Source organism: Echeneis naucrates, chromosome 16, assembly GCF_900963305.1.
Source record: "Echeneis naucrates chromosome 16, fEcheNa1.1, whole genome shotgun sequence".
Lineage (NCBI taxonomy): Eukaryota > Metazoa > Chordata > Actinopteri > Carangiformes > Echeneidae > Echeneis > Echeneis naucrates.
This window is the reverse complement of record NC_042526.1, coordinates 21,542,478-21,565,918: the sequence shown is the minus strand read 5'-3', so window position 1 is coordinate 21,565,918 and position 23,441 is coordinate 21,542,478. Positions and strand designations below refer to the sequence as shown.

At 39.8% G+C, this 23,441-nt stretch overlaps 1 protein-coding gene across 1 annotated transcript in view; it reads left to right on the top strand.

Annotated features, from left to right (window-relative positions):
• Positions 1-2,312: 2,312 nt before the first annotated feature.
• Positions 2,313-23,441, top strand: part of smpd3 (sphingomyelin phosphodiesterase 3) — a 51,229-nt gene continuing 30,100 nt past the window's right edge. The window contains exon 1 of the mRNA XM_029523753.1: positions 2,313-2,479. The gene's annotated coding sequence lies outside the window, so the exon portion shown is untranslated. The remainder of the gene's footprint in view (positions 2,480-23,441) is intronic.

Sequence of the window (23,441 nt, the reverse complement as noted above, 5' to 3'; positions counted from 1 at the left end):
TGGTAATTGCGGGGCAGGTGTGCCTCATCAGCCATGGAGGAGGAGAGCAGAAACGCTCACTGGGAAAAACATCATATAGATTTGTATTCCCTCCTTTTGTTATTTTGCTCAATCTACAGAGGTGCTCTGTGGAGTAAATGCCCAAATATTCTATTAAAAATCTGTTTAATATATTTTGATTGAGGAATATTAAAAACTGAAACATAACATAACAGCAATATATAGAGAAAAGATTTCAAGTGAATGAACTGAATCAGTTTTTGAAGCACTGCTATTAGCTACAATACCCCTGATTATACCAGACAAGCTAACAATAGGCAGTTTTATATTTAACTGTAGCTCATCAATTCAACTCCTCGTTTGAAACAGATTAAATGTGTTGTCTTCATTTAGAAATGAATAATTTTAGTGTTGGTATTAAGTAATGATTTATCAATTTAATTAGATTTTTTTAATGTATCTACATATTTTAAAAAATTAAAATTCAGCTTGAAATGAATCAGAATTACACGACCTCTTCTTCTGCTTTTGTGCAAAGTTCATTCCTGGTTTAAGGTCCCCATTGAGAAAAATTAGAGCCTTTAGTTAAAGCTTGGTTACGCTGTTATTAAGTTTATGGACAAGGATATCCCCAAGACCACGGCCTCTTCCTGATATTACCCAAGGCTAAACTTTTTGCTTTGCTGGCACCGTCCTCTCACTGTGAGCTGCACGCTGAGGCTAATAGCTCAGTGAAGACGATATTTTTAGCGTCTCCACTATCGCCAACCTTTCCAGCTGGTAAAAAGTGAAATATCACTGTTAATGAGTCAGGGTTATTTAGCGTAATTACTAAGGCGCAAATTATGTCGCAAGTTCTTCAGCAACTGTTCTCTTTGATGAAGATGAACAAAACACCACTAAGACGTCTCAAAGATGAGCATCCTCAGCTTTGCTCACATCGACGTGCTGCCGAACATAGAGAGCATTTGAGCAGCTTGGGCACGGAGTTGGGGAGGAAACATGAAAACTGTGCAGCACCCACAGACTCATACTTCGACTTCACTACACTGGAGTTCAATCAGCTCCATTTGGAGGTTGGCTGGTGCACTTTCCACGTCAACCGCAAACGGATTACTGGGCAGTCCAAATCTGCGTTTCTGGGTTTCAAAGTCGGCAACTCGGAGTTTTTCAGCCAACTGTGCACTACGTAACATGGCAGGTGAGCTAAGTCTGTATGTGCCTGGTAGAATGGATGCTAACGATTGTCAACAGAAAGGGAGGGGCGCTTAGCGGTTTCGTCTGACGCGCCAACGCAAAGCATTCTGGGATTTGTAGTATTAGTAGTATGCGCTGTGTGCTGGCGGGCCAGCTCTAATACATATTTGGTATGATCTCGCGGGCCAAATATAATTACACCGAGGGCGAGATTTGGCCCGCGGGCCTGAGTTTGAGACGCGTGGTCGAGATGATGGTCCCCTGGCGCTGGGGATGGCGATGTCATTCTCCTGATATGCTGATCTACCACTTTTATTACTGAAATACCTTTACGGCTAGTGTACAGATTTCCATTATATCTTGTGTTAACATTCATTGCTCACACAGGATGAATCCTAATGAATTAGGCAATGACCTGGACACAAGCATGCTTCATATTTTATTAATATCTGCTTTGCTATCTGTCTTCATTCCTTTACAGGTGACCCACGAGTGCCAGTAATTTTGTACTATGACCTGGGTTAGGGTTAGCATAGGCTCTTTTCCTTCACACACAAATTTATAACTGTTTGGGGCATATAAATACAATCTGCATAGACTGTATTTATATATGTATGCATATATATGTGTATGTAGGTTATATTTATAATTCAACCAAAAATTTCCAATTGTGTAGGTGAGGTTTGCTGTCTTGACAGTACATCCAGAGTACTTTATTCTCAATTTATGTAACTCTCTGTGTAGGGAGAACGCTAAAGCTTTATGTTTTGTCAATAAATGTTTGTAAATAAATGTTAATCTGGATATGTTTCTGGTGAGCAGAGAGAATCAAAGGAAATTGGAAGAAAACTTGTATTTTCAATATTTGGAGGATTGATGAAGTTCCTGTTAAGCTCTCCTCTTGTGTGGTAGGATTGCACTGCTCTACCCATCAATGTGCATGATCATCTTTTTCTTGAATCAATTAAATTATAATCCATTGGAACAGTCAGTCGAAGTACAGCAACCTCCCCCGAAATGGGCGTGTCGTCGTAGCTAGGCGATGACGTCAGCCGGAACTGTTCAAAGTGGTATGGTGCTGAAGAGAAGCCTTTCTTCGCTTCGCAGCTCAGTCAGACAGCCAGACGCCCGATCGGTCTCTTGGTCCGCAGCCAGCAGCCGTTCCCCCGACGCTGGATTTCCTTTATTTGCGCTCAGCATAGAGGGGGAGCAGAAAGCGACCAAAAACTACCTCCACCGTTTGCATATAATCTACAGTCCATGTGCGGGGAATTTCCAACAAGTAGGTCGCCTTTTTTTTTTCATTCTCTTTCGCTGTCTGTTGTGTCGGAAATCAGGATAGATCTTCAGCTGCTCGGTAAGAATCGCTAATGCATCAAAAGCGGTATCTTTCCCAGGGAGCTCATCTCCCTAATGGTTGTGTAACAGCACAGATACATCCTTGCTGCCTGTAATTAACAGCTCCTGTTTGCCCACTGAGGGAAGCCTCCCAGCCGCGCCTAAATCTTTCCCAGTGCCTGTCTGGGCTCTAACATTTGACTCATATTTGCATAAACCAATGGACAAATATGCTTTCTCTTCCTCTGCGTCTTTCACATCCTGCCCTCCCTGTTTTCTTAACACCTGACCCCAGACAACCAATCTTATACAACTGAATAGAAAAACAAAATGATACAACAACAGTGATAATAACACTAAAGCATAGCAACTCTCCTCTTCTAATTGTCTGTGTGTGTGTGTGTGTGTGCGCGCGCGCCCGCGGTACACTGGACACTCATACACTCATACATAGTTTTTGATTTACTGGTTTACACATTCAGTGTCTGTCGAGGCTGTGTCAGGGTTTCTTCACTGACAGCATCCCAGTTTGTGGTAGAAAGTACAGGAGCTGGTGAATCTGCTGAGAGATATTGCTTTTTTGGTCGAGAGCACGCTTAGGTGTGGCCTGGCTCGCCTCTCCTTCTATTTCTCCTTTTCCCTTTCCTCTTCCTTCTTTTTCAGATGTCCTTTCTGCTTTTTCCTTTTCTTGTTTCACAATCTTCTCTTGCGTACTCCCATATACTTTTCTCCTTTTATGCCTTTGATTCTCCTTTTTTCATTTTTGTTTCCCATTTTTCTCTTCAATCCAAGCCATTGTTTTCAACATTGTTTAAATATCAAAAATCTATCTAAGATGTTTGACATCTGATCCATTTGGATGCACATTTTCATAATAGAAATAAGGGGAAAAGAATGGGCAAAATCGAAGCAGAAGATGTCAGTACTTTTTGACTGGAATGGGTCCAAAGGGGTTGGTGTCCACATATATCCCATAATGCAACTAAATTGAGTCAGCAGCCATGCCTACTTACTCTGAATTACACATCTCCAGTTTGTGATGCAGGTTGACTGAGACAGAATTACGACTTAGTGTGGTGCCAGCAACCATTTTTTCCTCGTTCCTGGAATATGTTTGTTTTACTAAAGCTGGAAGACTCCTGTATTTGTGAAGATCAACATTATGTTCAAGAGTCCTTTTCAGCTTTGCACTCAGTTTTCACATTGTGCATACCTGCCATCTGGACATCTCAGCAGGGCCCAGGCATGAGTTATGTGCACTTCCTGGATGTGATTATGTTTGATTGATGTTTTAGCACATGGTAGGGTACAGAGATTGTTTTATTTTTGCAGAATTGTAAACCAATGCAGATTGATGGTGAATAATGGCCCTCATTTCTTTTTGTCTGTACACAGTAAACCAGAGTTCCTGTCCAGGTGGATTAACGCCTGGACAGGAACTGTCTTGAGTGCTGTGAATATATGAGTATATTAGTTTTTCATCTCCAATTCTCCAATTCCAATTTCATCTCCAATTCATCAAATAAAAATGCCCAGAGTGTTCATCCATACTAAGGAATGCCAATAGAATTGGCCCTCATTATTGAGACTCATGTTTTACGACAAGCTGTGAACATGTAAGTGAAAGTTGTTGAATAACAGTATTTGTGCTAGTTTGTGGTGCTAAAAGATACTAACATCATGTGGGAGGATGACATTTTTATTTTTCTATCCACTTCTCAAAGAGACATTCTCTGTCTCTGTCCCTTTTCACAGAAAGGTCAGAGGTCAGCCCACCAGACTAAAGCCATTGTTTTGTTTAAAGGCCACTTCAGTATGTTATAGATTTTGTAGATGGCTAACACTGTTGACACCCATTAAGTGCATCAAGTGAAAACGCATGGTTGTTCCAGTCCATTGAAGCCATTTTCACAAGATGAAGGCAATATAAACCACCATTGGAATGGCAGAGGGCAGCACAGCACCATAGTGTTTTACGCATTTGCTTCACAACAAGAAGGTCACGAGTTTGATTTCCCGGCTTGGGGCCTCTCTGTCCAGAGTTTGCATGTTCTCCCCGTGTCTGTGTGGGTACTCTGGTTTCCTCCCCTCGTCCAAAGACATCATTTTTGGGTTACCTGGTGACTTAATTTTCCGTAGGTCTTCGTGTGAGTGTGAGTGGTTGTTCATCTCTCTCTGTCTTTACAGTATGTGCGGCTCCTTTTCAGACTTCAGCAGAGCTTGATGATGAGCTGATCATTTGAATCAGCTGTTTTGGAGCAGGAAACATCTAAAACATGCAGGACATTAGCTCTTCAGGACCGGAGTTGGAGACCACTCCCTTAAAGTATGGTAGCTCCTCAATGACTCTTAAACGGCCTGTTAGGCCATAAGAACAAAAATGACACATTGGTGAGATATTTTTTATGTGTACGCTATTCAGCTATGACCACACTCATACATTTTCTATGTTTGTGGCATTCCTCTGTTTTTAGTTGGCCAAGATCAGCATTTCTAGCGGAGAAACATTATTTGTACAAACTTATACAGCTGTATCAATCTCTTGTACATTTGTTGCCGTTCTGACAATTTGTTTCCATATGCAATAACATATACTGAAATTTCTTATGTGGATTTGTTTTAGATATGTTGGTGTATTTTTGTATTCTATCACATAGAATTTGATTTCGAACAGATAGTTCAAATATATGGTCCAACTCCATCAAACCTAGACTAACTTCAACCTGGTTGATTGGTTCCACAACCCTACAAATGTGTTTTTTGTAATTTTTGAATTAGATATTGCAGTTCAGTCTCTTTTTTGACACTCCCACACTAACTTCTCATCAGCAGACAGATGGTCAACCTTGGATTGCTTATGTTCTTGTTCAGAGTCTCAAAGCTGAGACAAAACATTTCTCCCCTCCTCTTATAGACACAAATGACAAAAGTCAGGTCTCTTTGGATGTGACGGGGAACCAGGTTGTGTTAAGGACTTTGGCTGTACAGTGGACTTTAAAGACTTCACTCAGCTGAAGCACTGCCACATCAGCAAAGTGAGCTAGAGATGCATAAGTTTCTCCACCTCACTAACTCACTCTGATCAGGATGAATGGGTCAAGAATGTGGGCGAATACTTGTACCCACTGCAACCAAATATGCACTGTCTACTTGTGCAGAGTAGAAAAAAAAAAAAACAAAACAAAACATTAAAAAGCAAGCTATGTATGGCATTCTTTGCTGAACCGCTATTAACAGTCTATGTGCAGAACCTTTCTTCGCTGACTGACTGTGGCACCCTCCTGCGCTTAGCATCCGAAATTAGATAGATAGACACACGCTCATTCAGATTTAATACACATATGATATGTTAGACATATTGCACCAAGTGTTTTATTTATTTATTTATTTATTTTTGAACTCTCCACAGCAAGTCAGCATCCTGCGACTTGCATGATTTACTTTGCTATAGTTATGCTTGAAACAATCCTCCCATTTATCCAGGCAGGAGTGGGCGCCTTGTAGCTGGGGTTCCTTGTCGGGGAGTCGTACCCCAGTCTCTCACTTATCACAAGGTTATACTCACCACTATACTAACAAGGCCTAAACACAGATGGTAACTAATTTGTCAAAATGTCCCTGCACGTAAAAATCAAACGTATCATATTCATTTGTATAAAAATCACCTCTGACCTTTTCCTCTAATATCAGAAAACATTCAGGATTACAGTGAACAGTGGTTGCAACACAACTTTTAAAATGCGATGATATGAAATAGAATATTGAGACAGATACACAAACATTCAACCATCAACTAAACACTTTTCCTGAACATCTTCTATCTTAAATTATAATGGGGTGTAACACCTTAAGCTAGTTTTTAATATTCAGGTCTTTATCAGTTTGTCTACTGTATCTGGTATTTTGTTTTAACATTACAGATCACATTGTGTGATTTATTCTTGAGAGTGAAGCTGCCCTTTTTTTTTTTTTTTTGTACGGCATTCAAAAACATTTTGCCACTTTCTCATAGATGATGAGTGTATGTGTGTGTCATAAAAAATGCATTTTTTACCTTGTTTAAAGAGTCGTGGTAGTGCTGTTATGTTTTTTCAATAATAAAAGAGCACATGCTTTCCAGAACATGACACAGACATAAAAATGATCGTCCCTCTTTGCTCTTCTAAACTGCTTCACAGAGCAAGATTGTTTACAGGTGCAAATTTTTATGCACTGGCTTTTTAAGTGACTACTTTATATTCAGTAATGTAAATTAAAGACCCCAAGATTACTGTATAAATATTTTCAAATTGGCTTTTTAGGGGAAGTATTTGGAAAGGGAACAGTTCTTCTTTGTAAGCCATTTGAATGAAAGTGGTTGGACAATGTTTACTCTGGATTATACCGATTTTGTTGAAATCTGTGCATCTCAGTAAAACTACATTTAGGTTGGACAGCTGTTCAGTGGAACTGTGGGTGTGTGTTTGGTGTGGGGGTGGGGATGGTAATGGGAGGGGCAGTGGTTGGCTGTCTCTCTGCTGCTTTTAGGGGCATGGTTGGGGGGGCTGAAGAGGGGTTGGTTGCCTGCCTGCCTGCCCCTCTTGGCAGATCAGTGTGGACAGACTGTGTGAACATGAAGAGATTATGTTTTCACCGCTGGTCCTGCCTTTACCTCAACCAAGAGAATGCAGAGAGCAGGATTTGGGTTTGGCTGAGTTAATCTTCCAGTCTAAGGTTTATATTTGGAAACAGTGAGTGTGTGTGTGTGTGACAGTCATTGCCTGATTAAATTATGAAACCGCCTCATTGACTATGTCAATGGCTCATTAATTTTTTTGCAATTCTTTTCTAACAAAAGAAAAACAATTCAATTTAATATGGTGTGTTAGCTGTAGTTGTGGCCATTCTGTCTTTCTCCCAAAGGCCCTAATCTACTTCTTGTGTGACATCTGAAAAAGGTGCTTTGGATGGAGCTGTGTTTATGTTGACCACATTTGACACACACATCTGGCTTTAGAAATTCAGGGCAAACAAGCCAAGCTGAACATACAAAGATGAAACTCAAACTAACAAGTACATGTTCAGATCACATAGTCCATCCATCTGGAGATACACATTCTCATTACGTGGCCTGGACTACAGGCCATGTTCTGACCGCAATGAATGTGTGTGGGTGTGGGTGTGTGAGTATGAAAGAGAGGATGAGGAGTGGGGGAGGGCTGAAAAGCAGCAGCTCTGTTTGGTAATTAGCTGAGGTGAAAGATGACAGCAGGAAAACAGGAGCTCTTGCTCTAGGCTTCATGTTAACATAATTTCCACCTCCTCTTAATTTCCTGCAGTTAAATTCATCGTATTCTCATACTTGAGTTTCCTAAAGGGACTTCTAAGTGTCCATACATTTAAAATAATTCCTTTATTTTATTCTTTTCTTTGCAAATCCTGAAACACAAACACATAAACTTAACATAGCTGCGCACTGCAGACTCTCTGAGTCGACTGAAAGTGAGTGACACCAACAGAAAAACAATAATCTTGTTGCACGTTGATTTTGTGAAAAAACAAAAAATAATCCATGCAATGAAATGGGGAGTGTCTGAGAACATGTGCCATATTACTGCAGGTTCCATGTAGGGACTGCAGACTGGACTTGACCACCACAGTAAGAAGTAACACCAAGAACCCACCTGGTGAGCCACCACAGTGCCCAGCAACAGACATTCTGTCTTTTTAGTCTTTATTTACCTCTAACTCCAGTTCGTAACAGATTTTCATTAGAGACAGGTCTTTATATCCAACTTTCTCTGGTTGTCATGCAGAATTGACAACAGGTTTATTTCACACTTTGTTTTGAGTCTCTCCCATTGGGCACATTAATGTAATTGCATGACATGTTACAAAACTCAATACCTCAGTATTCTTTTTCAAATGTAAAAAATCTCCTAGTATCAGTGGATACAGGCAGCATGGCTGCATAGTGGTTAGCACTGGTGCCCTGCAACAAGAAGTTTGTGGGTTCTCCAGTTTCCTCCAACTGTCCAAAGACATCATGTTTGGGTTAATTGGTGACTCTAAATTGTCTGTATACCTGAGTGTGAGTGTGAGTGGTTGTTAGTCTCTGTCTGTCTCTGTGTGTTGGCCCTGTGATGGACCTCTTCAGGTCCAGCACCCCCGCGACCCAGAAATGGATAAGTGGTTGAAGATGACTGAATGAATGAATCAGTAGATAAGAGAAGCACCTTCTGTCCTTCAGAAGGAATGCTCTCACATTTCTGGTTGCTGAAGTTTCTAAGTTCTAAAGGCAGGAAGGCACCTTCTAGCCCTCTCCACTCCTTGTTTCTTTTGTTTAATTCTTGCTGTAATGATAATGATACATGTTATGAAAGTAGATTATGGTAGTGTAATGGAAGCATGACTGAAACACACTCTACTTCACTTTAGCTCCAGAGCAGTCAGGAAACAGGTAAGCCCAGGGGCCAGACAGTTCCGCTTACAAAAATTGAGTATTTTCTCATTCTGAGATCAATTATGGTATTGCAGCATCATGTACAAATGCATATGTGTGTCGAAACTAAGCTTGCCCGTTAAGTGTTAAGATAGCGCACTAGCAAATTAAAAGTATTTTACATGCCTGTACAGAGCTGAGAGGGAAACTAAAATTAAATAAAATCACATTAAATGTGCTGATATTAGTGTGTTTCATCAGATGTCTTGTTGATTTTCAGTATCTTAAAGAGTGACAAAGTATTGCCACTGTAACCAGATTGATGAATCAATAACAGGAAGATAAATCTTACAATCCAAATAACTTCCAACTGCTCAAATAAAACTAAGTAACAGTTGGTCATCCAAATTTAAAATACAGTCAGTTGGGATTCAACTGAGGATACTCGGAAGTGACCTCCAGTGGACTAATGAATGTTTATGATTTTGACCTGAAAACTTAGAAACAGACCCCATGAGCATAAGATAAAATATAATTTATGATGTACTTGTATGTTACTCACAGGAGGAAATTCTTTGTTTATTGTTTGTTAGGATCTCCATTAGATGTCAACAATTCAACAGCTACTCTTCTTGGGGTCTGCATTAAAATGCATACACAGCGAGTAAAATAAGTATTGAACACGTCACCATTTTTCTCAGTAAATATATTTATAAAGGTGCCACTGACATGAAATCTTCACCAGATGTTGGTAACAATCCATGCAGCCCACACATGCAAGGAAATAAAACCTTAGATGTCCATTAATTAAGTTGTGCATAATGAAATGGAATGACATAGGGAGAATGTATTGAACGCATTTAAATTTATTGAATACCTAAAATGACTTTGTTAGTAGTAACAGCTTCAAGACGCCTCCTGTATGGAGAAACTAGTTGCTTGCATTGCTCAGGTGTAATTATGGCCCATTCTTCCACAGTCTTCAAATCTTGAAGGTTCCATGGGCCTCTTCTAGATTCAAGATGGATTGGATGGATTCAAGTCAGCTGATTGGCTGGGCCATTCTAGCAGCTTTATTTTCTTTCTCGGAAACCAAGTGAGAGTTTCCTTGGCTGTGTGTTTGGGATCATTGTCTTGCTCGTTTCATCTTCATCATCTTGGTAGATGGCAGCAGATTTTTATCAAAAATGTCTCCGGTACATTTTTCCATTCATACTCCTTCAATTACATGAAATTTGCCAGTGCTGTATGTTGAAAAACAGCCCCACACCATGATGTTCCCACCTCCAAACTTCACTGTGATGGGTGATGTGCTATGCCATTTGACCTCCAAACATGGTGTGTATTATGGCATCCAAAGATTTCAATTTTGGTCTCATCTGATCAGACAATATTCTCCCAGTATTTCACAGGCTTGTCTAAATGTTGTGCAGCAAACTTTAAACGAGCTTCAACATGTTTTTTCTTCATCAGTGGAGTCTTGTGTGGTGAGAGTGTATACAGGCCATGGCTGTTGAGTGTGTTACTTATTGTTTTCTTTGAAATAGTTGTACCTGCTAATTCCAGGTCTTTCTGAAGCGCTCCACAAGTGGTCTGTAACCCAGGTTACTAGGCCCTTATTAGTATTCCAGTTCACCAGTTAATTGATTAGATCAATTAAATTAATAAATTAATATTTTGATGTGACAGATAAATAAATAAATAGGGTTTGATTTAAACAATTTTACATAAAATGAATAAATAGCATTTATGGTTAAAATCTCAAGTATGTCAATAAATAGAAAAAAAAGATCAATTTACACAAGTTATTTATCTGTTAATAAAGAGTACTTTGTTTTATTCCAAGTGTGGCAAATGTGCCTTTCTCAAAGTGCACAAGATTCGGGTGACATGAGGCGTTCACGTGATGTAACGTAACGTAACCAATCAGACGCTGTCAGGGTGTACGTGCAGTCGTGTTTTTTCTCTCTCTGCCAGACCGTCGTCGAGGTAGCTGCATGCTAACCCTTCACTGCAGATTTTTTGGGGGTTGATTAGAGGACCGCATGTTTTGTTACGGAGATCCAGAACCTGCACTGATGAGAGCCGTGTATTCTGCCTTGTGCACAGGGTGTGTATGTATAGCTGATGATTGAGCCTCTGGTCGGGCTCTTTTTCTTTGTATGGATTCCTCGGGTTAAGATCTACATGAAGACTTCATCTTCTTCTGCTGGGATTTCTCCCACTCTGTGAGGGTAGAGGGGAGTTTCAGTGGTTGTGTTGAGCGACCCAAAAACAGAGACTGTGATTTATTCAGTGGCTGGGTTTATGGAAAACTGTTGTTGATATCTCATTGTGCGCTGAAGATTTAATTTACATTTTTTTTAATTTAATTCTTTTGACTCCTGTCAGGAAACTTGCAAACTATGCGAAACTATGTTTCACAACAATAAGGTTGTGAAGGTCTTGATAGAGTTTTTTGCTTTTACTCCTCACAAGATGTTTCTTGTGTGGCCTTATTATAGGCCATCAGCTTGGACTGAAGCAGATATTAACTTGCACTGACAAGGGACAGGATTGCTTTCTGATTGCTGATAGATTTCAGCTGGTGTCGTGGCTTTTGGTGCTGTTGCGCACCGGTAGGAGTAATTTGGAGATTGGCAATGAGTATCAATGATTATGAAACAGACTATTGATATCTAAGAATATTTACTCTAAGTAGTAAATTTCGGGACACCACCCAGGGATCAATGTCCAAATTAGCAAAATCAATATCAAGTCTCAAAAGGGTTAGCAAAAGGAGTAAATTCGAGCACTGGCTATTATGAATCCAGCAATCATCACAATTATAGCCACAATAATCACAACGACGACTGTTTAAAATATAACAGAATTTATTCACAGCAATAATTATTAAAAATAAAATCACTCTGGATAAATGGCTGTTGTAGTTTGATTATCCAATGACATATCAGCTACTAATCTACAACGGGTAACACACATTTAATAAGAATGGGTTAGCAATATGGATAGCCTAACACTAATAAATAGTGATAGCGATGATAAACACAATAGCACAGCAACCGCAATCGCACCAGTCTATCTATGGATCTTGAGGGTGTGTGTGTGTGTGGGGGGAGGAGAGAGAAGGAGTGTGTGAGCCTGTGAGAGTGTGGGTGTGTGTGAGAGCAGTAAAGATGACCATGGAATGACGTCGACTAAGCACCCGTCGGAGCCAAGATGGCGACTGGTCACCGTGTGTGAATGTGTGTGAGGGGAAGAAGAGGGAAGGAGAACCAGATCGCAGACGACGTCACCACAGTTTATTACAATATCACTACACAATAGCCGAGCCAGCGAACAGAGTTCACGGGTCGGGTATTGGTCCTTTAATTACTGATATTGCTCAATCACTGGTCATGGTGACGGCCGACACGAGATCTGTAGCACCAGTCAATTTTGCAACTTATGGGATTTAAGGGAAGTAAAACAAAGCAAGCAAACAGATAGAACTGAATCCCACGGTAGAAAAGCCACGGTAGAAGAAAATGCAATGCACACTACTCTAATTGTCTCTGGCCAGACCTAAAGCCTCTTACCTTGGTTGCTCCGCTCCTCCGGAGTGAAGGAGTTAAAGAGAGAGAGAGATCCGCTCCGAGTAACTTCAGTGTGATGAATCCCTCGGCGGCAGCGGGGAAGATCATGGACGATGATTGTTTTTTGTTAGCTTCTGGGAACAACGTTGGCGTGCTGGTCTTCTCAGCACATGGATCAGCTGATCACGTGGTGGTCCACCCTGGGTTCAAGCAGGGAGAAAAAAAGGAAAAACAAACAAAAAATGGATGGATGGGGTTGTGGCGGAGTTTTCAAACAGGCAGACAACTCTGGCCCAGACTTCAGGAGGGACATATAGGCCTCTCTATTGTTCTTTTCAGAGCATGTGGAAGGCAATCCCAAAAGTGCCTTTTTGCACCTCCATTTCTTCATGTGTTCAATACTTTTTCCCTGTGTCATTCCATTTTATCACACGTAACTTAATTTATGGACATCTAAGGTTTGATTTCCTTGCATGTGTGGGTTGCATGGGTTCTTACCAGCATCTGGTAAAAATTTCATGTCAGTACCACCTTTAGAAATATATTTACTCTGGTTTCTGCTCAATGGAGTAAGCAGCAGAGGAGGAGAGCTCTGACAATCAAACATAAATAAATAAGTTCAAACCTCCAAAAGCCAAGAAAATGGAGCAGAACCTAAAACTTTAACCACTTGTTAACTAAACTCCTGATATGAAGAGGAGCTCATGCAGAGGGAAACAACAAGGGGCACACATACAGAAAACGATAACTCCAGTCACACAAGGCAGCCTTAACATGGCTGACAGCAGCAGTGAACTCACAGCAGAAAACACCTGCCCCCGAGACCGCGCTTTCCCTGCAGATGCTCCGAGAGGAGCTTTAGACCCAGATAAGAGCTGACATCGCGTTTGAAGAAATTAAAATGGACATTGTTTCGCTCCTATAGAGAATCAATCTTCATACCCACAACCTAATTCTAGCTGGCAATTTTATTTTTGTGATGGATCCGGTGCGTGATAGATCATCGAATAAAAAACAATCTGTCTAAATCTGCAAAACTGCTACAAAATTTTTTTTAAATCACTCAATGTAATAGATGTGTGGAGACATACTTACCAGCACCAAAGAAAGTATTAATTTTTCTCACAGCCGCACAGATCCTTTTCCAGAATTGACTATTTCTTCATAGACTCAAAGCTACTTACAGCAGTGAAATATATAGCTTATGAAGCCATAGTTTCATCGGACGCCCCGCTAAAATTGCAATTAAATTCTCCCTGTAAACACTCAGCCAAAACATGGCATAAGGATAATGGTTTACTAACTAGTGAAACCCATGTAGACTATCAGATCCCAAATAGCTTTTTATATGCAAACAAATGACACTCCAGATGTCTCTAAAAGTAGGCAACTGGCTCACCAGATAAGAATATCTGCATCCAGACATATAACTGAAATTCACACCCGCTCAGGAAATTTGACAAAAGACCAATAAGAAATAAATCAAGAATTTGAACAATTTCATTCTAAACTATATACAGCAAAAACAACAGCTAATTCTGTGACTATACAAGAGTTTTTTGATAACTTAAAGAGTCCCTCTATATGTCAGGAGGATAGATGTCTGTTGGAGGAGCCTATAACTTTGGAGGAGGCCACCTTAGCGATACGCAGCTTACAAAGCTTGAAAGCACCAGGCCCAGATGGGTACACACCCAAATTTTATAAGACATTTGTTAACGAGAATTTCAAAGAATCATTCGAGAGAGGCTTTCTTCCAACAACATTTTATCAGGCAACAATATCTCTTATACACAAAAAAGGGAAAGACACACTAGAAGTGGCATCTTACAGACAAATCAGTCTATTGAATATAGACACCAAAATTCTAGCTAAAATATTGGCAATTAGATTAGAAAATATACTCCCAACATTAATTAACAAAGACCAAGCAGGTTTTATTAAAAATAGACAATTGACCCACAACATACGTAAACTTTTCAATATTATATACACATCCAACTCCAACTCACGCTGGATGGGAGTATCTCTTTTCAACTCGGTTTTGGCTCAAAGTACATTTCATGGATCAAGCTCCTTTATACATCTCCAGTGGCTTCAGTACAGACACATAAGATTAGATTTAAACACTTCAGGTTAACATGTTCTATTTGGCAGGCCAACAAGGTCTCGCTGTTCGCAGATGATTTATTAATATACATATCTGACCCTTCTAAATTAATCCTCACAATAATCTAAATTTTGAATAAATTAGGAAATAAATTATTCGGGATATAAAATAAACATGAACAAGAGCATTTTATTCCCAATAAAGAACACAAACAACCAACATCTTTTTGACAAATAGCGCTTCAAGATTTTGGATCAGTTTAAGTATTTTGTTATCAATATTACCAAAACCTTCATGAATCTCCACATGGGGAATTTTAAAAAATTATTTGACAATACAACAGAGGACCTGTAGAGGTAGTCCCATATCCCCACAACACTAGCAGGCCAAATTAAAATAATCAAAATTGCCATCCTCCCAAAGTTTCTTTTTCTATTTCAGTGTATTTATATAGTTAAATTGGAATAAGAAAAAGCCTAGATGAAGATTCAAAAATTTTATGGTTGGCAGTCTTATTCTTTCCAAAGCCCTCTTATCAAAAATCACTCTTTTGCAGACTTTCTCTACAAATGTGCCTTTGATTGAGATGCAACAGGACACAAGACAAGGAATTTTGTGCCACAAAGAAACCACTTATCCTGCTACGGTTTCCCTCCAAAGTGCTGTCAGCCTAAGTGAAAACTGATCAAAAATCATCTCATCAAAGCAAATTTTCCCACATGGTTTTAATTAAGCTAAGGTGATACAGATGATTGACATCTGTCGTGAAAAGCATGTTGGGGAATTACCACAGGTAGTAAGTTCTTTTTAATTTAAGCTACCTTGAGGGAGGAGTCTACTTACTTTCATTTTAGTTTCATTGATCTTTAGGTAAGAAACAAAGTGTAATTAAAGCCAGTATCATTTGGAAATGACAAGTATATAGATAGAATAGTGAAAATTATTCTTGTGTGATTTTGACAGTGGATTACCATGCAGCAACTAGCTGTAACAAATCAACTGTGAACAATCAATACTGTTCTGTCAGGCCACAGGCCACAGCAAAGTGTGGGAATGTTTGTCATTGGGTGTGGGGTTGTGCATTGTATGTCTGTACTTGTGAGGTCAGATACTGCATGTCAACTATTGATGACTTAATGTACTAAAAGTGAAAACTAGGTTTGTCTACCTGCATGTTAGCTCCCTGCTATTGCTCATATAAATAAGTCTAAGAATTGAAAAGATCCTCAAAGTATTCTTTACACCTACTGACTACTTTGAGGTCGGCAGCTCCCAATCCACCCTGTAAATGGTGTGGACATAGAGCTGCTTTCCTTCCTAAGTGGCCCCATTGTTTGCCAGAATTTCTTCGTGGCCAATTAAAACTCTTGTTGGCCTCACTGAACTCCTACCATGCCAGGGTTTTCACTGGCATCACTGACAATGCTGTGCAACACTTGGTCTGCTGGTAGCTGCTGGCAGATGCTCTGTCGGTGGTGTGAGTTGAAGACCAGACGCAGAGACCTCTGCTAGACGTTGCCAGCAGATACTCATTATTTGTTTGGTCATGCCATGTTTGTCTTGTCCTACTCACCTGATCAAAATCACCACCAGGTGTTGGTCTATGATCAGCTAAAAGATGACTAAAAGAAGCAGGTGCTGTGGTGGAGACTATTATGTTTGAACATGGCGTCACTTATTGACAAACCCTGAGTAGCACAGAAATCCAACAGCTGAACACCGCTCTGGTTGAGACAAGGCAGGCTGTTCCTACCAATCACACCCTTTGTGCTGTTTGTACCCACTTGGGTGTTGAACAAGAGAGTGGATACTCTTAACTAGTGTTCGGGGCATACACGCCAACCACTGTCAGGACCCATTCCCTGACTCAAAGGCATAGGGAAACTTTCCTTCCCTGGGTTAAACTCTAACACATTGGCAAAGAGCCATGGAGCTAGCAGTAAGCCCACAACTGCCTTCAAATTGTCAGCCCCTGCAAATGCAACGAAGAAAAGACTCCAGCCCATTTCTAGCAGGTTGGTTCTTGAGTCAGAGCTATGTGTTTAAGTTAGCCCTACTATATCAAATCAAATCAAATCAAATCAGATTTATTTGTATAGCGCCAAATCATAACAAAGTTACATCAAGGCACTTTACATATAGAGCAGGTCTAGACCAAACTCTTTATAAATTTATTTAAAGAGACCCAACAGATCCCCCGATGAGCAAGCACTTGGCAACAGTGGCAAGGAAAAACTTCCTTTAAGAGGCAGAAACCTCGAGCAGAACCAGGCTCAGGGGGGGCGGCCATCTGCCTCGACCGGTTGGGTTGAGAGAGAGAGAGAGAGAGAGAGAGAGAGAGAGAGAGAGAGAGAGACAGGCATTGGAGGGGGGGGGGGGTGTAGGCAGGAACATGTTGTTGCATGAAGTTCATGGAGTTGAGCTGTAATACAGAATTCATGCTATATGGGACCAGCAGGTGTTGCAGGAACATGGGATGGAGATGAGTCACCACCTGCAGGATGAGGACAGGGAGAGAGAGGAGAGGAACTGGGAGAGACAGAGACTTTAGCAGAACATGGTTAGTAAATGCAGTATAAATGCTTAGAACTGGGTGAAACTGTTTTTTTTTTTTATATATATATCCAGCTGGTACCTCTCAACAAGCTCAGATTGCTTCTCCACCAGAGAGGTGACCTTTCTATGTCCCAAGAGCCATTTTGTCAGCAAGGGATTGCCATGCCGCTGCCTTCCATTGCATCCCACTCCACAGTGCATCAGAACTCTGTGGTTCCTTCCATGGATGCGGGCCCAAGGGAGGATAGACCCATGTCGTCCATTCAGACTTTACCTGAGGTTGGGGCCTAACGGCAAACACCCGGTGGCTGGGCCTACACCCACTGGGTGTTTGCCGTTAGGCCCCAACCTCAGGCCTGGTTCCAGAGCAGAACCTTGGAAATCCTCTGGGCCAGGTAATCTGGTTCCTATCCTTTTTAACCAACAGAAATCTTCTTGAACCTCACTTTGTCCGACCCTTCACCTCAGACCAATTTGCCTTCAGAGACACTACCATGGGCATACTGCCTCTGACAAAAAATTACCTTGGTTACACCTGTTATGCCTTCTTTTCACTATGTGTTATTTATCACCAGACTGAGTACATTAAGTTGCCTTGAATACCCAATACATGACTGTATGATGGCTGTTCATGCCTGATGTGTTGTCGTGTGACTGTGTCCACATAGCATGCTTGTGCATATTCTTCTCCTTTTTTATTATGTATATAGAGAGTGTGTGTATTGCAATGTGTATAATGATTTGTAATTTTTTTTTAATACTTCTTACCTATGTGTAACCTATTTCATGTCACATGATTAATCAGGTGACCCATCATGTGGGTATAATTAGAGGTTGTACTTTCACCTGTCTCAAGTCTGAGGAAAGGTCTTCTGACGCAACGTATTACTATTTGGTGATAATACATTTTCTGGAGCTGTGGCTGGTGTGCAGACTTCACTTCTTTTTCTCATACTGCCTCCGACAACACAAACCCCTCCACCACGGTAAGGTGGCAGTTCCTGGAGGACGTTGTTAAAAGGGTGCGTCATTAAATAATACGATAAGCCAACATACAGTACAACATGCACACATTCAGTTTTAATGATTTGAGCAGCTGCTTTTAATAATTTTTTTAAATGTTTGCAACTGTGCAGTTGTGGGGCCAAGTGTTTGCCCATGGGACCATCGGAAGGTGTACTAGGGGAACACAAGCTTTCTTGCAGAATATTCATACATTTTGGCTAAAAATAAACTTGACTGCTTACACACAGCACGGCAGCATAGTTGTTAACCAAAAAAAAATAAAAATCAATGCACCACCAAAAGTGTCCAATTTAATAATAATAATAATAATAATTAATAGGCAGCACGGCGGCATAGCACAGCCGCAGGTTCCCGGCCTGGGGCATTTCTGTGTGGAATTTGCATGTTCTCCCCATGTCTGTGTATGAGCCAGAAACCAAATTCTTGGAACATTGAAATCTTGTTGAAATTTTGTTTCATGTAGCATGCAGCTCTGAGTCAGATGATTTGCTGACTGGCCGGAAACAGTTCCAAATTACCGGAAACGATTCCAAATTCTGAACCGTTGCTTTTGGGTGCAATGGTTAACTGACTCGAGAAGGTAGACACACTGTGGATGATTTGGCTATGGCATAAACAAGTGGTTAAACAGAATGGTGTTTGTTATGTGGCTGGTATATTTTATGCATATGCTGCAATGATGACGATAATGATTATTATTATGCTATTATTATTATTATACTAAATATGGGGATTTCTACAGAAATTGTAGATACAAGATAGAAAGACATTTCTCTCAGGAGTTGAAGAAACTCAAATAGAGCTAAAAAAAAATAAACAGATATGACAGACTGTGAAGGCATCAGGGAGTGGACCCCAGTGCAAAAAGGGAAGCAAGGCAAAGGTATCAAGTCCAGTAAAGCAGGGTCTTTTAATCAGATGGAGGCAGGTGATCATACATGGAAAGTCAGGCAGGAAAATCCAAGTCAAAAGGCAAACCGGTCTTACACAAATAGGCAAACAGAGCAAACACAAGAAGGCTAGTACACAATCTGGAAAGGGAGGCTTAGTGGGGGAGGGTTTAAATACCTAGGGAGAAAGGACACAGGTGAAACAAATTAGGTAATTAGCTGAGGCGGGAAATAGAACAAAGAAGGGAAGAAAGCTGACAATACTGAGGGGCGATAAGACTTTCAAAATAAAAGATGAAGTGTATATGACAACATAAAATATTGATTCTGACACAGGTAGAACTGGAATACTGGATCGGTCTTATCAATTTTAATTGGTCACATATTTAGCTTGTTTTGGCTTGTTTTCTGCTGTCAACCCAATTCCTCTTTGGAAAGAATTATGTTATTAAAATCTTGGTTATACTTAGGAAATACTAGATTTGGTCTCTAGCTCTGGTTGTCTGCTTGCAAGTCAGACAACCATGCCCATACTGACATACCCTTCATGCAATTCTGACCATTACTTGTAGTAGCAAGTCAAGATTACAACCGGGACATTTATGTACCTTCTTTCTCACTGTATAACTGGCACACTACTAAGCACATTGTGAATGTCATACACAACTGATGGTGTAAAAAAAACAGGTTAATGGTGGAAAGATGCCAATAGCAACCTTTGTGTTACGTAAAAGACCAGACATGCTTTACTGATATCCAGAGTGCTTAGTTAGATCATGGAGAGGAAAGTGAGGCAGCAAATGTGTGGGGAGACAGACAGGAACATAAAGCAGAGGACATAATGAATCAAAAAATTACGGGGTAGACTCAAAACAATAATGTTACTCAGTTAAAGGACTGTAACAACCCATTTACTACAAATTGCATGGACATTTTATGTTACTTCAGACTGCTAGATAAACCACATTGCAGAACTGAATGTATTTTCACCATCATCCATCATGTTAGCCTTTATAATCTGAGAGCTATGACACAATTACGCTTTTGTACATTTGACTTTGTGGATTACCAGAAGAGTTTCCCTGTGTTTGATGGGAGGACTAGTTCTTTCACATGACTGAGTTCCCAGCACAGATTATATTACTACATTGTGACCCATGTTGTGATATAGTTTATACACATGGATGATGATGATGATGATGATGATGATGATTATTATTATTGTTATTATTATTATTCTGAGTGGTTTGAGGCATGGCTATTAGACAACAGTGAATCAAATTTTAGTTTTAGAGCTCTCCTTCCTCAGACAGAATCCCCCTTGTATTTTGATAAACGATCTGCCATTCATTTGCCCAAATCCTCAAGCATTACCAGCCACTTAATTATCATTGTTATATCATGCCATTCCATTTACATATCCAAGTTCACCTCTTTCACCTGTTGCACTCCTTTCTTCAGTAATTGTTCTTATGTCAGTCCACAGTAATGAACATCCCTTCCAGATTGAGACTTGATAAGAGGCAATGCTATACACAATCCTAGGCACAACACTATTTTACAATAGTCCAGTCTAGCAGTAACAAATATATGGACTAGTACTACTACATTTTGTGATAGGATGATTCTGACTTTTGCAATATTGTACCCATGAAAAAAGGCTGTCCTAGAGACATGTTTTATGTGGGTGACAAGTACATGTCGTGGTCAAAAATGACTCCAAGATAATGGGGTAAAGTAATGCCATGTGGAGTACCTATACGATCAGATAATGTTTGTGTAAGGTGCAAATGGCCAATACATACAATAATTTCAGTTTTGTGTGAATTTAGAATTGAAAGCTTCCAGCTCATCCAGTCTTTAAGTCATGCCTGAAGTCTGACTAGCCGATTAACTTCATTTGGCTTCATGGATAAATACAGCTGGTTGTCATCTGCATAGCAATGAAAATTTTGTGTTGCCTCCTAATAATATTGCCTAATGAAAGCAAATGAGGAAGAAAAGTAGTAGTCTTAGCACAGAGCATTGTGGAGTATCATGATTCACTTGGCATGAACAAACAATCCAATCTGTGTGATATATATGACTTAAACATGCCCAGTCCTGTAAATTTAATCCTAATTAAATGTCCCTGTGTGTAAACAATTTTTTGATTGATAGTATCAAATGCAGCACTAAGATTACAACAGGACGAGTATGAAGGCCACCCCACCGTCTTCAGCCTTTTGAGTGTAATTGGTGACTTTGATCAGTGCTTTTTCTGGGCAAAAAAACCTGAAAATATTTAGATGAACAATTTCTGTTCAGATTTTCACATCATTGGTTTTAGGAGTGAAAGGGAGGTTAAAGATGGCTCTATAATTACACAGAACATCTGGAACATGTAAGTTTAAGTGAAAGTTTATTTACTGCAATCTTGAAAGTCTGTGGTACATGGCCTAATGATAAAGACCAGTTGAAGAAATTTCAAATGGAAGTGTCAGTTAATGGTTGTTATGGGGTCTAAAAGAAAAGTCGATAAGTGATGGAATTATGGAAACTATTTTGGACAGATTAAAAGGTGAGAAGGTGTGCATATATTGCAGTGGATCCAAAAGTTACTATACTGGACAGTAGATCATTACAAGCTGTGAGTGGGAGGTGATGAATTTTTTCTTTCATAGGTAAAATTTGATTTGTACTGTAAGAAACTCATAAATAAACTATAACTGAAGTTATTTACTTTAACTAATTGATAGTGGAATCTTGTTTTGTTTTTTATTACTGTACAGTGACTCATCAGAGCTTATCATCCAGAAATGCAACAGTATATACACTCACGCACACACACACACACACACACACATCAATGACTTCAATACACAATACATAATTTTACATTTTATCCAGTACAGATAAGAAGCTTGACAGCTTGAGGGAGATGTTCAACCCTCTGTTTTGAATTGACTGATTTCAGGCCAGATTGCTTTGTTGTTTATGTAAATGTGTGTCACCCCTGACAGAAATAATTTCATAACTGAAAGGAAATATATGCATTGAAGCAGACTGAGTGAGACTGCGCTTCATAGTAGCAGACAAGCACTAGTTATGAGTGTAGTGTTACCACAAATTGTGGCTGTGTTGCCTTTTGATATAGATCTGCTGCAAACATATGAGTGTCCTGACTGTGCCCTATTTACACTGACAAGCAGCTACACTGGTACAGTTATTAAGTCCCTGTGACTGAGGCACCATGACAACAGAACTCCCTGGAGCATGCTCAGTACATAGTGACGCCATTGGATAGTGTATGTGTGTGTGTGTGTGCGTACTATATACACTTTACATAAATGTGGCATTTCCTGAATTTAATGCTGCTCCTTCAGAATCTGCAGCCATACACTGTTTGTTCAACACAGACATGGACACTTTGAGTAGACGAATAGAAGCGACATGTTTTGACAGATGGTCTAATCTGTTTTATCACTTCCCTCATTTATTGATTTACAAGCTTGTGCTGTGTTTGTGTGTGTGTGCTGCTCAATTTTCTATTTCAAAACAAAAGCAGTTCTTGAAAGTTTTTGTTCTCCAGGCATCACTTGCACCATGTCCTGACTAATATACAATTATGCAGGCCTCACACAGAGTACTGTAGCATCCCTGGCCAATTGATGGTCGGACTCTTCAACTGATGTTTCACAGCGTTTATTTCTTTAATCTTCATGCACTTACGTGAACATTTTAAACACCGAAAAGCACCATAAGAGCTAAAGAGAAAGAGCAAAAATACAATTACAATTTACTGTATTTTGTCCTATACACACAAAATTAAATTATAAATTTTTTTAGCTGCTAAATCAGTTACGCAATCATGAATTATTAGCCGGTACGGTAGCGTGAAACACCCGGAAGTGTTGCTTACAAGCGAGTGGCCTTTCAAAATAAAAGTCCAATTATTAACGTGAATAAATAAATAATAACCTGGTCTTTAAAGAATACTCTCAAAACGGAAATATATATATTCATAAAACAACAAATTTATGTAGATGAACATCTTAAGGAGGCCATTTACAAGTACGTATACAGTTACGTCCATAAATATTTGGACATTCCCACAATTCTGCATTTCTGCTATGTGCACCACCACAATGGATTTTAAATGAAAGAATCAAGATGGGCTTAAAGTGTAGATTTTCATCTTTAATTTAAGGTATTTTCATCCAAATCGATCAATGGTGTTGGAATTAAAACACATATAATATGTGCCCTCTGCCTATTTAAGGGACCAAACGTAATTGGACGAACCAATTTAATCACAAATCAAATTGTTATGTTAAATACCTGGTTGC